This window comes from Barbatula barbatula, assembly GCF_947034865.1.
Source record: "Barbatula barbatula genome assembly, chromosome: 17".
NCBI classification, from domain to species: Eukaryota; Metazoa; Chordata; class Actinopteri; order Cypriniformes; family Nemacheilidae; genus Barbatula; species Barbatula barbatula.
The window spans coordinates 20,729,951-20,744,916 of NC_136780.1; the positions used below are offsets into that span (position 1 = coordinate 20,729,951).

Here is a 14,966-nt window from a genome sequence, read left to right on the forward strand (position 1 = left end):
GCGATCCCTTAGAGATAGGGTGAGAAGCTCGGTCACCCGCGAGGAGCTCGGAGTAGAGCCGCTGCTCCTCCACATCGAGAGGGGTCAGCTGAGGTGGCTTGGGCATCTGTTACGGATGCCTACTGGACGCCTTCCTCGGAAGGTGTTCTGGGCCCGTCCGACCGGGAGGAGACCCCGGGGAAGACCTAGGACACGCTGGTGGGACTATGTCTCCCGGCTGGCCTGGGAACGCCTCGGTGTCCCCCCGGAAGAGCTGGAGGAAGTGTCTAGGGTGAGGGATGTCTGGGCATCTCTGCTTAGACTGCTGCCCCCGCGACCCGGTCCCGGATAAGCGGAAGAAAATGGATGGATGGATGGACAGAACAATTGAGAAAAAAGGAGTAAAGACAAATATATTAAAAGAGACAAAAAATGGGAGAATACCTATTTAAGGGGAATGAATATTCGATTTTCATTATTTTAGGGGGCGGCCATATAATAGTGTAACATACCTCTGGTTTTGATGCAGTCCACTGTTTGTCTCTATCCACTGACGTTCTGCCTTTCTTATTTTCCCAAGGCTCTCTGTATAAAGAAGGGATTCACAACTACTGCATTAAAATGTCTGCACATTATCGTGAGTAATACATTTTTATGTTGAACATTATATATACATTATAGCAGTTTTAATTTAGCATAATAAAAGCATTTTGTAGTTAAATAATTACAGTAAATAATCAAATATTAACAAAAAAGTTATTTAAAATGATAAGGTTGTTGGACTTGTCATATTACTGGACAAAAGTTACCATGATAATTTTCCTGTCAAACCCTATACCAGTATTGTTTATTACTTTAAAACTAGAAAAGCATACAATAAAGCTGAAAAAACATCGTCATAGACTTCACTGTCATATGTTTTAATAGTTAGTGTGTTTAGAAGTATGTCTTTTACCTAGAAAAACGAAATTTCCTGTCAGAACAACTTTCTGTCATTTAAAACGACCAGTCCTGACTGGAGACTGAAACGGAGTAAGCGCGCGCTTCTAACGTTATAATTAGCAGGCTTATTTCCATTCAGCCTGGATTTATTTTGACTTCTCTATGGTACTTTATTACTATAGTATATTACGTCACCAATATACAATTACAACTACAAAAAAGCAATTACATAATGTGTTCGCTAGTTAATATTTATAAATAATAACTTACCGTTTAAACTGAGAACTTGGTCCGGAAAAGCTTTCCAACCTCCTTTAGGTGGCATTGTAATGCACCGTGTTCCACCAGGCCGATCCTCTTGGGGTCACTCAACATATTTTTCTAATTCAACACTTACTTTATTTTCTTTAATCCATTTTATAAGCACATACATGGTTGCAGCTGTATCTTACGGTAGTCTCTGTCTGACTAGATTTACCTTAGCAACGAATGGTGACTACAGCGCTAATTGCAACCAATCATAACAGATCAGAGTGAATCAGATCATCCAATCAAAAGTCAAGTTCTTGTTTGCTCGAGCGCAACCTGACGGGATGAGAAGAGTGAGGTGCGGGTGATGTTTATGTTTTCACAAAATGGAGCCGTCAAGAAAGAGGAGGAAGTTATATTACAGATATTTGTGCGATTACAACGAGCCTTTACCACAGACACAAGATATGGTATGGCTATTGTAAATTAATTGTCTGGCATATGAAATACATCTTCACCATATAACGTTAGGACTCCACACGAGCGACTTTTACATGTATTTAAATCACGCATGCGAATTAACTTTTATCAACTAAGGGTAAATAATAAAGAATATCTCTAGTTTAGTGAGAGTGAAAATAATAATGTGGCCAGCTTAAGATAGGCTGTCCTGGACAGCTAGCATAGATCCAATGTCGATTTAGCCCTTTGCAGCTACGTCAACAGCGCCATGTTGCTTTCGACAAATGAAATCGAAAATAACGTTACAGTTTTCCTGAGTTGCACGTAAATACTACCGAGTCGATATCAAAATGATGAAAAACTGTTGTCAATGTAATGAATGATTTTACAAAGTTATTTAATTTGTACACGCTGTATTCGAATCATTATATGCAAAATGCAACTATGGACTATGGACTGAAGGTGTGTTTTACCATTCAAATTGTTGAGAAATACAGTTTCTTTTTTTAGAAGTTGTGGTTGTGACGCTTAATAAAAGGTTATCTTTATAAACTGTTTTAGCAACAAAATGGGCACATTATAGAGAACAGTGATGAGGAAGAGGGGTTTAAACTATTAATTTTATGAAGTGGGTTCCCCATATAATGGCTTAAATTAAGCTTAAAGTAAACATTCTCTATCTTCTTTTTTGCAGCAGTCTCATGATGAACATACAAACTGTGATGGCCTAGGTGCAAGTATGGACTCTGAGAATGGGCATGATGTAGAAAACAGTGATCAGGATCTACACACACACGACACATTCAGTGGAAGTCTATAGACAAACACACGTCACAAAAAGCGCAGATCTACACACACACACACACGACACATTCAGTGGAAGTCTACAGACAAACACACGTCACAAAAAGCGCAGATCTACACACACACACACACACATCACATTCAGTGCAGGTGAACACAAAGCACATTCAGCGCAGATGAACACAAAGCACATTCAGCGCAGATGAACACAAAGCAGATTCAGCGCAGATGAACACAAACACACAAAGCACATTCAGCGCAGATGAACACAAAGCAGATTCAGCGCAGATGAACACAAACACACAAGTGACGTTAAGCACTGGGGTGTATTCCAGAAAGCTGGGTTAATTTACCATCAGATTAACCCTGAACTGTGGGTTGATTAACCCAAAACCTGCTTACTCTGGGTATGTCGGTTCCAAAACACCTGTGTCGAGTTAGTTTAATCAACCTACTGCTAATAACCTTGAGTTAATGCGCGCGCACGGAGAACATATCAAGGCATTTTCAATGGAACGCCGAATTCAGGAGTCACCATGGAAACTAAGGGTGAAAAGTTACGTGCCGCGTACTTCTCCGAAGCGGAGTTAGAAGTTTTAATGTTTGCTTATGAGGGGTTCAACCCCATTATAATGAAAAAAAGTAATACAGCTGCATATGCGAGGGAGAGAAGGCTTGGCAAAAAATAACTGACAGAGTCAATGCGTAAGATTGTTTTTATAACATTGTAAATATGCTTGCATTTTGTTAATTTGCAAAGTTTAACAATTGTCTTTTTGAGCATGTGGCATGACTCGACAAGCATTTACTTTTCTCTACATCAGTTTCTTAAGAATACAGTGCAATGTATTTTGACAAGAAATATTTAGCCCTCTTGTTTTATAAGGTGTAATCCTTCTGGAGCCAAAAGAACTCTTTCCCAAGTCAAAATGAAACACTCTCCAAAAAGGTAATATTTTATTTTAACTGTTGTAAGATCAATGTCTTAAGTTACTTTTACAGTATTCTTCCTATATAGCTAATAGAAAGAAGGCTGAGTCCCGTCTAACTGGCGGGGGTCGACCTCCACCTCCTCTCACCCCATCTGAGGAGTTGGCTCTTTCGATTAATAAAGGACGCCCTGTGGTCGATGGGATTCCAGAGGGCACTTTGTCAGACTTTGCTACCTCCCACAACAACTCAAGTGACTTGGTACAATGTAGGTATACCATATTAGTACTTATGATTATTTAGTCATACGTGTGGACAAAACGATCATTACCTCTTGTCATTAGGAAGAAGGCTAAATAATGTATACAGTAATCTGTATTTTTTTGTTCTTGCATGTTCCTAATGCCTTTATTCAGTGTCTGTCATACTTTAGTAATTTACACATTGGGTATATTTTTTTCTTGCAGTTGCTGATGGACGCATTTTATTATTGGATCCTCCTGAAACCACACAGTCTGTCACAATTGTTAGTGATGCATTTTAAGAACCAGTTGCTTTTAGATCTTTCAGTTTGTCTGCCAGACAAAGTAACCTTGCATATTTCCACTCTAGGATGATGATGAAGAAACCATATCTGCTGTGACGGAATTAGAAAGTGCTAGGAGACCCACAGAGGTATGATGCATATACTGGACAATGCATAGCTTTTTAGATGGAGTGAAAAATGTGTAATTTGTCCTGTGACAGAATCTAGCTGGGGATGTACATGCAGATGAGGGTCCATCTACCTCTACACATAATCTTAGCAGTGTAAGAACTTGTCCCTGGTTGTCCTTATTTACATAATGTTACTATGTGGCAGATTTTCTCCTTCAACCATCTTATTTACTTTGCCTTCCTAGTTGTCTGCAAAGGAGCTGAATAAGGTCCATCTATTAAGGCAAATAAAAAAACGGACATGGATATGGACCTTATGCAGCTTCAGCCAGAGGAGAAAAGGCTGGCCATTAAAAAGGCCAACCTTGAAATAGAACTACCGGAGCATCGCCTTAAGGTGAGAATCATATGTGAACATTAATCTGTTTTTTTTTTGTGTGTGTATAAAGTAATAAATACAAATCTGTCATGTCTCTTTTATTTCAGGATATAAAGAAATAGAACACATTAAATAAAGTGATTTTGACAAATCATGTCTCTAAGCATTCTGCCATCTCTGTGGTCTGCTAGATTCAATGGGTGTTGTTCTAGGTCATCTTCATCGGGACAGGGGGGGGGGGATGCCTCTCTCCTCTTATTGTGGCAATGTTGTGAAGTACCACACAAGCAACTGTGATGTCACATGCCCTATTTGGAGTGACCCTGAGCCCACGCAGACACTGAAACCTTGCCTTCAGAATGCCTATTGTCATCTCCACCTTGGCCCGTGTTCAGCTGTGAGACCGGTTGAAGCGTGTCTGTGGTCCGGCCTCAGGATCAGAGTAGGGTGTCATCATATAGGGCAGGCAAGGGTATCCTCTGTCCCCCAGCAAATAACCATAGAAGTGTCCTGTAATGTTTGAGGTGCTTTGTAAATGTAATAAAGACTACAAGCATTTGTCTAACAAAACGTACCCTGTTGAAATTTGTTGCACAGAGATGACTCTCTAAATATTCTGGCATCATGTACAGACCCAGGCCATTTTGCCTCAACATTAGTGATGAGGTGAGTTGCATCACATATTACCTGTGAAGATCAATACGTTTATTATTTGTAACACCAATATTAAGGAGCCAAAATATAGCCATTACCTGCACATTGATGCTATGCACAGACTTCCTGTTAACATAGTCTCCCTCATGGATTGATGGAGCTTTAATAGGAATGTGGGTGCCATCAATGCACCCAATCACGTTTGGGAACCCTGATATTAAGATTAAGAACAAGTTTAAAAAGTCTGTGTAGCCTTTACGTGTATGTGTGTGCAGTCAAAATAAACTTATTAAGAAATGTAATTTAATTGAAGTAGATGACAGAATTTCTGAGAGCAAACCTGCCACCCTGTGGAATTCTTCTTTAATAAAGCGCACAGGTTTATGGCCAGGGAACTGTACAAAAGTGTGTAGAAACCGTTTCAGTGCCATGCATACTGTACGAACTGCTCTACACACGGTTGCCTTTCCCACATGCTCTGCATCGCCCACATTGTAGAGAAAACTCCCTGTAGCAAAAAAGCGCAGAGCAATACAAAGAATTTGTTCGGCGCCAAGCGCTGACCCGCGGTTTGAGATGTGTGGTTTTAGTAGGTTTATTAAATAAATTAACGACTGCCTAGAAAAACGATAGTGCTCCTGCAAATATTCGTTAGGATAAGAAAAGACATCGATACGTGGTCTTATCACCCTCTCAAGGCGAAAAAAACCCTGTATAATCTGTGCCTCTACGTCCACAGGATCCTCATCGAAAGGGCACGCCATGCTCGGAAACCTCTCTGAAACAAACTAACCCTGCAACATAACCTGCTCCGGAGCAGGTTATCCTCAGAGAGTCAGTTGCTATGGTTACTTACATAACCCGAAAGTTACCTCCGTTTTTGGAACCGAAAGCAGAGGTTATCCGCTTACTTACTCCTAAACTTACCCGGGTAAGTCACATAACCTGCTTTCTGGAATACACCCCTGGTCTACACAAACACATAAGTCACATTCAGCCTAGGTCTGCACACAGATCTACACACACACACACACACACACAAGTCACATTAAGCACGGTGATACACATACACATCTGCACTATTTGTTTCGTGTGGATTTGTTGCAGTTCTTAAATTTTAAATAGTTTTAAGTGCATTACTCTGACAAGTTAACTGTTTCTGGTCACTATTTCATTTTTGGTCAGTAGCTTGTTAATAATTTATAATGTTTTTTGTATTGTATGAAATGTATTAGTAATGCCAAATGTAAATGTATCTGGCCAATATTGTAATCAATAATTTTAATAAAGATTTAAAAAAATCGTTGCAGCATTTGTGCCTTTATACAGATTTCATATGTATTCATGCATATGTTTTACATAACAAAATGTGTTTCTGAGTGAATCTGAAAGGTCAGTATTGTGATGTGATTTACACTTTAGAAAGAGTCTAATTTTACACATGTGCTCTACACGTCATAACCTATGGTAAGATCTTTTCCACATGTGGTGACATGTTGCCCACGTTTTCACATGTGATCACACGTGGGCAACATGTGATCACATGTGAAAACGTGGGCAACATGTGATCACATGTTGCCCGTTTGTGGTGTTAGGTTGTCCATATGAATTTCACATGTTATTCACACATGGTCACATGTGGCCACACGTGATCACATGTAAAAAACATGTGATCACGTGTGAAACTCATGTGACTTTTCTGTAAGGGACACTTGCCTTACAAGCTTGTGGTTGCCATCTATGTGCCACAGTGACAATGGTGAGGGACCAGAGTAAGGTCTTCTAGGTAAAACCATGATCTTAAGTCCTCGTAAAACACTACCGAGTGGATCAACAGATCTGAGAGCATCTCGGAGTCTACGCTTGGTGATCCTTTTTGAAAAGAAAGCACAAAACAACACATTACTGCTTTATCATGATAATTTTTTTATGTTTACTTTTAGGTAATTAAATTGTTAATATGTTATATGTAATAAGTTATCAATATTTTGTAAGCGGTTATGGCTCAGGAACGTTTTTGAGTCATCTGCTACTGCAAAGTCATTTGAGATATAAGGATTAAAATCTCAAGTAGAACTGGCAGTTTAAACTAATGCTTTATATTTTAATATTTTGTGTCTTTTCAATAGAGTTCAATACAGTCCCCAAATCAGGTGCTAGGGGGCCCCTGCCTTCTTATTTTTTTAGACACATTTTAAATTCACCTTTCATTTTCTAGCGATCATAAATACATTAATTAGCTTGGTAGGGTGTGTTTGATCTAGGTCGGAAATAAACTGGCTTTTGGACCTCCAAGCCAGGGCAAGATTTGAGGAACCCTGGTGAAAAATGTCTTAAATAACATACCTTATGCCTATACTCCTGAGATATCCGTAGGTAATTCTGTATCCAGAGTTCGGAGTGGTTGTAAGAAATTCTACAACAATTCTCTGGAGGTCCTCTTCACTAATATCCGTGAAGAACTGCTTCAGTGATAAGTTATATTCTGCCATTCTTCTTTTTATCGTTCTGACACTCACATCCAAATGTCTAGCAATTTGTGGTACAGTAAAATCTAACTCAGGAAGAAATTCAAGGTGTTCTTTGGATATGTCCAAACGTGGACGACCCCCTTTTCCAGACAGAACAACTGGGGCTTTGTAGCTGTTCAGCACTATGCCCTCAGAATTGTCCAATAGTTCTAATGCAGAGACCAGGCTTTTCTGTACTTCCACAGCATTAGGTATTGCTGTAGTTTCAGAAAATCTAGACAATACATTGAGGCATTGCTCAGTTTTAAGAAAAACATAGTCAATGTCTTCTTGTTTTGATTTCAATCTAATGCCTAGGTTGCTCAGTAGGTTGGAGACATCATCCAAGAAGTCTTGCAGTTGAACATCATCTCTGGAAATACATTAATTTTCAGTTTCCCACATCATTTATGTTAAACAAACATATAAAACATAGAATCCCTGGTCATGTGCTGGTTTAAGATGGTCCTAAAATTGTTTACGATGGTCCTAAACAGGCTAAGGACCTTAATCTAGCTCAAAAATGCAGTTCACAATAGGTAATTTAATGTACTAGTGACAATTAACCCAACCAAAACAGTCAAGCTAATGACATTTTAATTTACCTGGGTAAAATTGGTGCTTCATTCATTAGGAGAGATATTTATTTTACCAGAGCAGTTGCAAGATTCCGATGTAAAAACAGCTAACGTTAGTTTATAGACGGTTTCAAACTGACAACATAAACAAACGCTATTGCGCATGCGCGCTTTATCACCCCAACGGAAGTTCCTGTATACATTCCTAAACAACGGAGTGTGTGTAGATTATTTATTATAACAAGCAAAAGAAAACGAGAAAAAACTTTTCTTGCCCAACTGTCTGGTGAATTAAATGTAGACTGCGATATCTCAACCGCTAGATGTCAATGTCCCAAACAGTTTATTTAAATCCGACCAAACTACAGGACTCATTCAACAAATAGTTTATTTAATAGAATGAACATACAACAAAATTCAACAAATAGTTTATATAATACGATTATTATACAATAAGATAATAAGATCAAATAATTTAAACATAAACGAAAACAAATTTAAATAGTCATATTATAAACACTAGTCAAAGAAAAAACGGATGTTTACTGGAAGTTTAGTTACGTGAGTTACTACCCTAGCCTGTTTTGATGGTCAACTCAATTGTAATAAAATACATGTCATCTAATAATAGTTATTTTGTTAACGTTAATAAAGGCATACCAAAGTGCTTTGTTTTTTTACTTGTGTATTAGTGTTTAAATATACTTAATTTACTACTGATTGAATAGGGTATATCTTGACCAAGGTATAAAAGCCGTAAACCCTTCCATAAATTGATGCAACGCGTAAAAGTATTTGTGTGTACAGAGAATATGTCCTGTCTATGCAGTTTATTGGCTCTTCCCCGCTATGTTTTGTTAGTCGCTGGACGAGAAAGAGATTTGATATTGTTGCATAACTGCAGCAGTGGAGGACTATTATTCTGTCGCGCCAAACTAATGAAGGCTCATGACGTCACGGTTTGATCTTCAGATGACCAATCGAATATTCAAACCTTTTATTTGTTTTTCTATTTCTGAACGATAAACAAGATAACGTGTTGAATTCTTCTTTTTTGATTTTTTGTGGAAACGAAAAAACTAAAACATTAGGTGTTTATGTAATTTTTAACTTTCAATTTTAAATAAAAAATCGAATGAACGAATGATAAACGGACCGGACCTCTTACTTACATCAAAATGTGTGCTGTGCGTTTTTGTAATCCGTTACCACGAATTCATAATCCCTGACATACTGATGAAATGAAGGCCTTTATTTTTTTTTAAAAGACCCAGGAGGGACATTAACTATTTTTATCTTATATTGTGTAATTGTATGTCATTAGTTGTCTTTATCTGTTGTAGCCTGTCATGAGCTATTTTGGGGTGTTTAATTTCTATTAATTAGCCTTACATTTTCTGTGTTAACAAACATACGTAATGTAAAATATATTATAAAATATGATCGCGATTACAAAGAGTTGTAATAAACCTATTAAAAATCCTAATTAACAATTAAGGATTTTTTTATGTTTATTAAAATATAGGCCTATATCCTTTAAGTTCACAAGAACTTTGAACATAACAAATACAACCTCAATATAATAATACAGAAAAACCAGTGTGGATCTTATGCGCGTTGACTTGTGCCTATTTTAATTCTTTTTATTTATAAATAGCACACAAGGGTTTGAGTGTTTGCTAGCAGAAGTTTAAAACATGATGATAAGATGTCCCTTCACGATGACCCTTACATGACCCCCACATGAAAACTGCAGTTGAAGTTCAAAGCACGTATTGTTATATGTGTAATTGCCTGTACAGTTAAATTCTTATTTTAAAACTAGCGTGAGTGTATTAAATTAAGTGAGATTAAAATGATATGCTAGGTTCAGTTCTTGTTTAACCCATTTAACAGTCCCAATGTCCTTCAGTTCGCACTTCTCTTGTCAGAGGGCAGAGATGTAAACAGTTTGTGTTGGGATGAGTCTTTATAATGGAACTAACAAAACTGTATATTCTATCCCCTAAACCCAATAATCACAGAAAACCTTCTGCCCATTTACATTTATTAAAAAGATAATTCTGTATGATTTATAGGCTTGTTTCCTCAAAAAATGTCCTCCCAGGAACAAGTGATTTGGATATTCCATGTTTTAAGATGTTTAAAGACATAACCATGTCCCCATACCGCAGGTTTCACCTGGTACACACACTCACACTGAATTTTGGAGCAGTTTTAAAAACATACAGAGAAAGATCAGAAGTGCCTAACACACAACACATTTCTCTAAAGTTTTATTTAAGGAAGTACAGTAGAATACTGGATAACCACGTTAATTGCTTGAATAACAACAACTTGTCTTCTAAGCTAGTTGAAAATTATAATTTTAAGTAAATAAAACGCTTATTTTGAGACGTTGACGTCACGTCAGGTCGTCACGTGGGTCACCCACACAAACGATCAAGACGTCCGGTCAGACGTTCGGTTAGACGGACGGTCGGTCGGTCGGACGTTAGGTTTTGGCACGGAGTTCCCGCCATAGGGTAAGGAAATAAACGAAACAATCCGTGCTCCATAGAGGCCTTTAATTGCGCGCACAGAAGATGTCATGCGCGCGCGAGGGCTTGTATTGCGCGCACATTGGGTGCCATGCGCGCGCGCGAAGGTTTCAAACGAGCTCGCGGGATCCCGTTTCCTCGCGTGTAGATCCGTTGTCATCTCGCGGAAGTTATTAGGCTTGTTTGAGATCTCGCTGTGTTGTGGACTGCAAACGTCAACAATGGAAGAGATCGCGTTCTTTATCGCAGACGAAGTTGATGCAGTTGAAATACCACTGTTTTTACACGAAGATGGTTATGATGAGGAGAATCACCGAAGGTGAACAGTGCTCATTACTTAAAATGGCTTATTCAGTAAATGGTAGGGATATAAATCTATCTGATCTAGAGTGGTATTGCAACTTGCATCTAATGAAATTAATGTAGAGTAAAAAATAAACAGTCCTGACTGCAGATAATTCAGCACCAAATAAAAGAAAAGTTTAAAGGATTTCGTTAAAACGTAAATTTTGCAATAGCAAGTTGCTTTTGAAAGAGAGAGAGTTCATAAGAAATGTTTTCTCTCTCCTAGGAATGTCCCTAAAATTCCTCACTATGTTGAGAATGTGGTCCAATTGTACAGTCCTTCTGAGTTTCAAAGTCATTTCAGACTTTCTAGAGGGCATGTGGAGGTATGTAGGCCTACATGGTGTGAGAAGCAAGCAATAGACATCCAGTTAGGAATATGCTGTACCCCCTGCATCCCCCACTCCCCCCAATTAAAATATCATGCAATGAAAATACATCAAATTGTCCATAACAAACTTTACTGTCTAGTCTTTTGTTGAAAAACTAAAAAATTACTAAGGGGACATATTTTGTGAAAATGTACATTCAATTTTTGGCTTAAGCCCTGGGTAGTTTCAACTCTAATGCTGTCGTATGCGAGAGATGTATTCATGTGTCCATGTTTTTATTATATGATAACTATTTTTTTTCTTCCTAATGCAGGATCTTATAAATACACTTGGTCCTTTCTACATGAATACACAGCAGACTAAGGTGCCGCTGACAAACAGTATACTTGCCTCTCTATGGACTGTTTCCAACCAAGAGTCCTATAGAGGAGTGGCAGACAGATTTAACATAACCAAATCTACAGTTTCAACATACCTGCATGATTTCTGTTCTCTTGTAATAACACATTTGTAACATTACATCTCCTGGCCCAGAGGACAAGCCCTGCATATATCCCAGTTAGGATTTGAAACAGCTGGTTTTCCTAAAACCGTCTGTGCAGTTGATGGATGCCACATTCCCGTGGTAAAACCACACTGTGAGAATCCTGTGGCCTACATCAATAGGAAACAGTTCTATTCTGTTATACTTACAGGATTCTGTGACAGTCAGCGGCGGTTCTGTCATGTCAGTGTGGGTCACCCCGGTAGCTGGCATGATTCAAGGGCATTTCGTTTGTGAGAGGTAGGCCGACTTCTTGAGGAAGATCCACATTCCCTGGTTCCTGAGGGGATGCATATAATTGGAGATTCTGCATACCCTCTCTTGCTTCAGCTAATGAAGCCATACAGAGACAATGGCCACTTGACTGTCAGGCAGAGATTGTTCAATAGGAAACTGAATTCTGCTCGTGTAGTCATTGAGCATGCATTTGGAATTTTAAAATCAAAATTCAGGAGACTCGGGTGTCTGCACATGAAAAAAGTTAAGAACATTTCTTCTGCAGTCACAGCCTGTTGCATTCTTCATAACATCTGCCTGGAATCCAATGACCACATTGAGGAGGATCAGCAGGCAGATGATATGGAGGATGACCCATACCCGCCAGAAGCCCACATTCACAATGATGCGTCACATTATAGAGATGCAATCTGTGGGCGCCTGTAAACATCACATATTGACTTGTTCTTCCTTCAACACTCGCCATAAACTTAAGAACAATATTTTTTATTTTACTGTTTTGTGAGCTAGTGGATGGGATTGTACAGGATGATATTAAGCACTTAATATCAAATGATTGACAGTATTCTGTCAGTCAACCAATGTCATAGGGAGGAATGTTGTGTGTTGTTATCTTTATAATAATGATGTGATACACATGGGAATGGATTACATTGTAAAAATTTATTTTTTAATATATCAATTATCATTTCTTGGGATTGACTGATTTTTTTAGTTGTTCTACTATTTCTCCAAGGCAGGTAAGAATTTTTTTTTCAAACGCCCTTCTCCGCCTCTCTTTAAGCCTTCTTCGGCGCTCTAAGTCAGGCCGCACTAGTGACTCTAGAGCAGCTGTTCTCCTCTCTGAATGCGCTTCAAAAACTTCACAGAATGTGGAGGATCTTTTTTGTTTCCTTCTGTGTGTTTCTGTGGAGGGCATAGGAGTGGAGGGACCTGGTTGCTCTTCTTGGAAAGGCTGTTTCTGGGAGGCCTGTGCAAATGAGGACTTCGGCACTGTAGTCTGGGATGAGGTAGTGTTGAACAGAGGAGTTGAGCAGATTGTGCCTGATGGTGCACTCCCAACTCCACATTTCCCAAATAAGTCTTCCATTTGCTTTGAGAAAACATATGAAACAATGTAAATAGAGATGCTTTTACATTTTAAATGTAAACCCAGTGATTCTGCAGTAATTTCGATACACCAAAAGCACACCAACAGCACACCAACCTTGTAATACTCCTATGTAATTTTTCTCTCTCCTGTTGACCGACACCGGGCTTTAGCCCTTTTGTAGGTGGTTATCATGTTACCAAGTTTCTTTCGCAGTTTTTCATTGCTGATGTTGTAACCTTGGTCTTCGAAAGCTTGCTCAAGCTTTTTGTAAAATACAATTTTATTTCGATAGTAAAGATGCAGGTACATTTGTGTGAGGTCAAGCAGCAGTGTGGTCCTGTGTGTGAATTCTATGAAAACAACAGTTTATAATTGTGAGAGATAAACTTTATACAGTGATATTTTGTTGTTTTGTGCTTGTGTTTTGTTGGGTTTCTTGACATTCTGACTGCATGGAAGGGGATTGAAGATTGTGTGTTTGTGAGGATTGTGGTGTAAGATTTCTTTTCCTTGTTTCAACAGGGCACTCGACAAGGGATGCTGGGTGAGTAATCACTGGAGGGGGACACTGGGATAGAGATGCTGGACGTGGAGGGGGACACTGGGATAAAGATGCTGGACGTGGAGGGGGACACTGGGATAGAGATGCTGGACGTGGAGGGGGACACTGGGATAGAGATGCTGGACGTGGAGGGGGACACTGGGATAAAGATGCTGGACGTGGAGGGGGACACTGGGATAGAGATGCTGGAAGTGGAGGGGGACACTGGGATAAAGATGCTGGACGTGGGGGGGGACACTGGGATAGAGATGCTGGACGTGGGGGGGGCACTGGGATAGAGATGCTGGACGTGGGGGGGGCACTGGGATAAAGATGCTGGACGTGGGGGGGGGCACTGGGATAAAGATGCTGGACGTGGAGGGGGACACTGGGATAAAGATGCTGGACGTGGAGGGGAACACTGGGATAAAGATGCTGGACGTGGAGGGGGACACTGGGATAGAGATGCTGGACGTGGGGGGGGGACACTGGGATAAAGATGCTGGACGTGAAGGGGGACACTGGGATTAAGATGCTGGACGTGGGGGGGGACACTGGGATAGAGATGCTGGACGTGGAGGGGGACACTGGGATAGAGATGCTGGACGTGGAGGGGGACACTGGGATAGAGATGCTGGACGTGGAGGGGGACACTGGGATAAAGATGCTGGACGTGGAGGGGGACACTGGGATAGAGATGCTGGAAGTGGAGGGGGACACTGGGATAAAGATGCTGGACGTGGGGGGGGACACTGGGATAGAGATGCTGGACGTGGGGGGGGCACTGGGATAGAGATGCTGGACGTGGGGGGGGCACTGGGATAAAGATGCTGGACGTGGGGGGGGGCACTGGGATAAAGATGCTGGACGTGGAGGGGGACACTGGGATAAAGATGCTGGACGTGGAGGGGAACACTGGGATAAAGATGCTGGACGTGGAGGGGGACACTGGGATAGAGATGCTGGACGTGGGGGGGGGACACTGGGATAAAGATGCTGGACGTGAAGGGGGACACTGGGATTAAGATGCTGGACGTGGGGGGGGACACTGGGATAGAGATGCTGGACGTGGAGGGGGACACTGGGATAGAGATGCTGGACGTGGAGGGGGACACTGGGATAGAGATGCTGGACGTGGAGGGGGACAATGGGATAGAGATGCTGGACGTGGAGGGGGACACTGGGATAGA

The 14,966-nt window shown here is 40.3% G+C and overlaps 1 pseudogene across 1 annotated transcript; it reads left to right on the forward strand.

Moving 5' to 3' along the window:
- Nucleotides 1-4,324: 4,324 nt before the first annotated feature.
- Nucleotides 4,325-12,568, forward strand: LOC306907046 (annotated as a pseudogene). The gene is made up of 2 exons: nucleotides 4,325-4,420; nucleotides 11,675-12,568. The product of its transcript is annotated as an uncharacterized misc_RNA (transcript).
- Nucleotides 12,569-14,966: the final 2,398 nt, after the last annotated feature.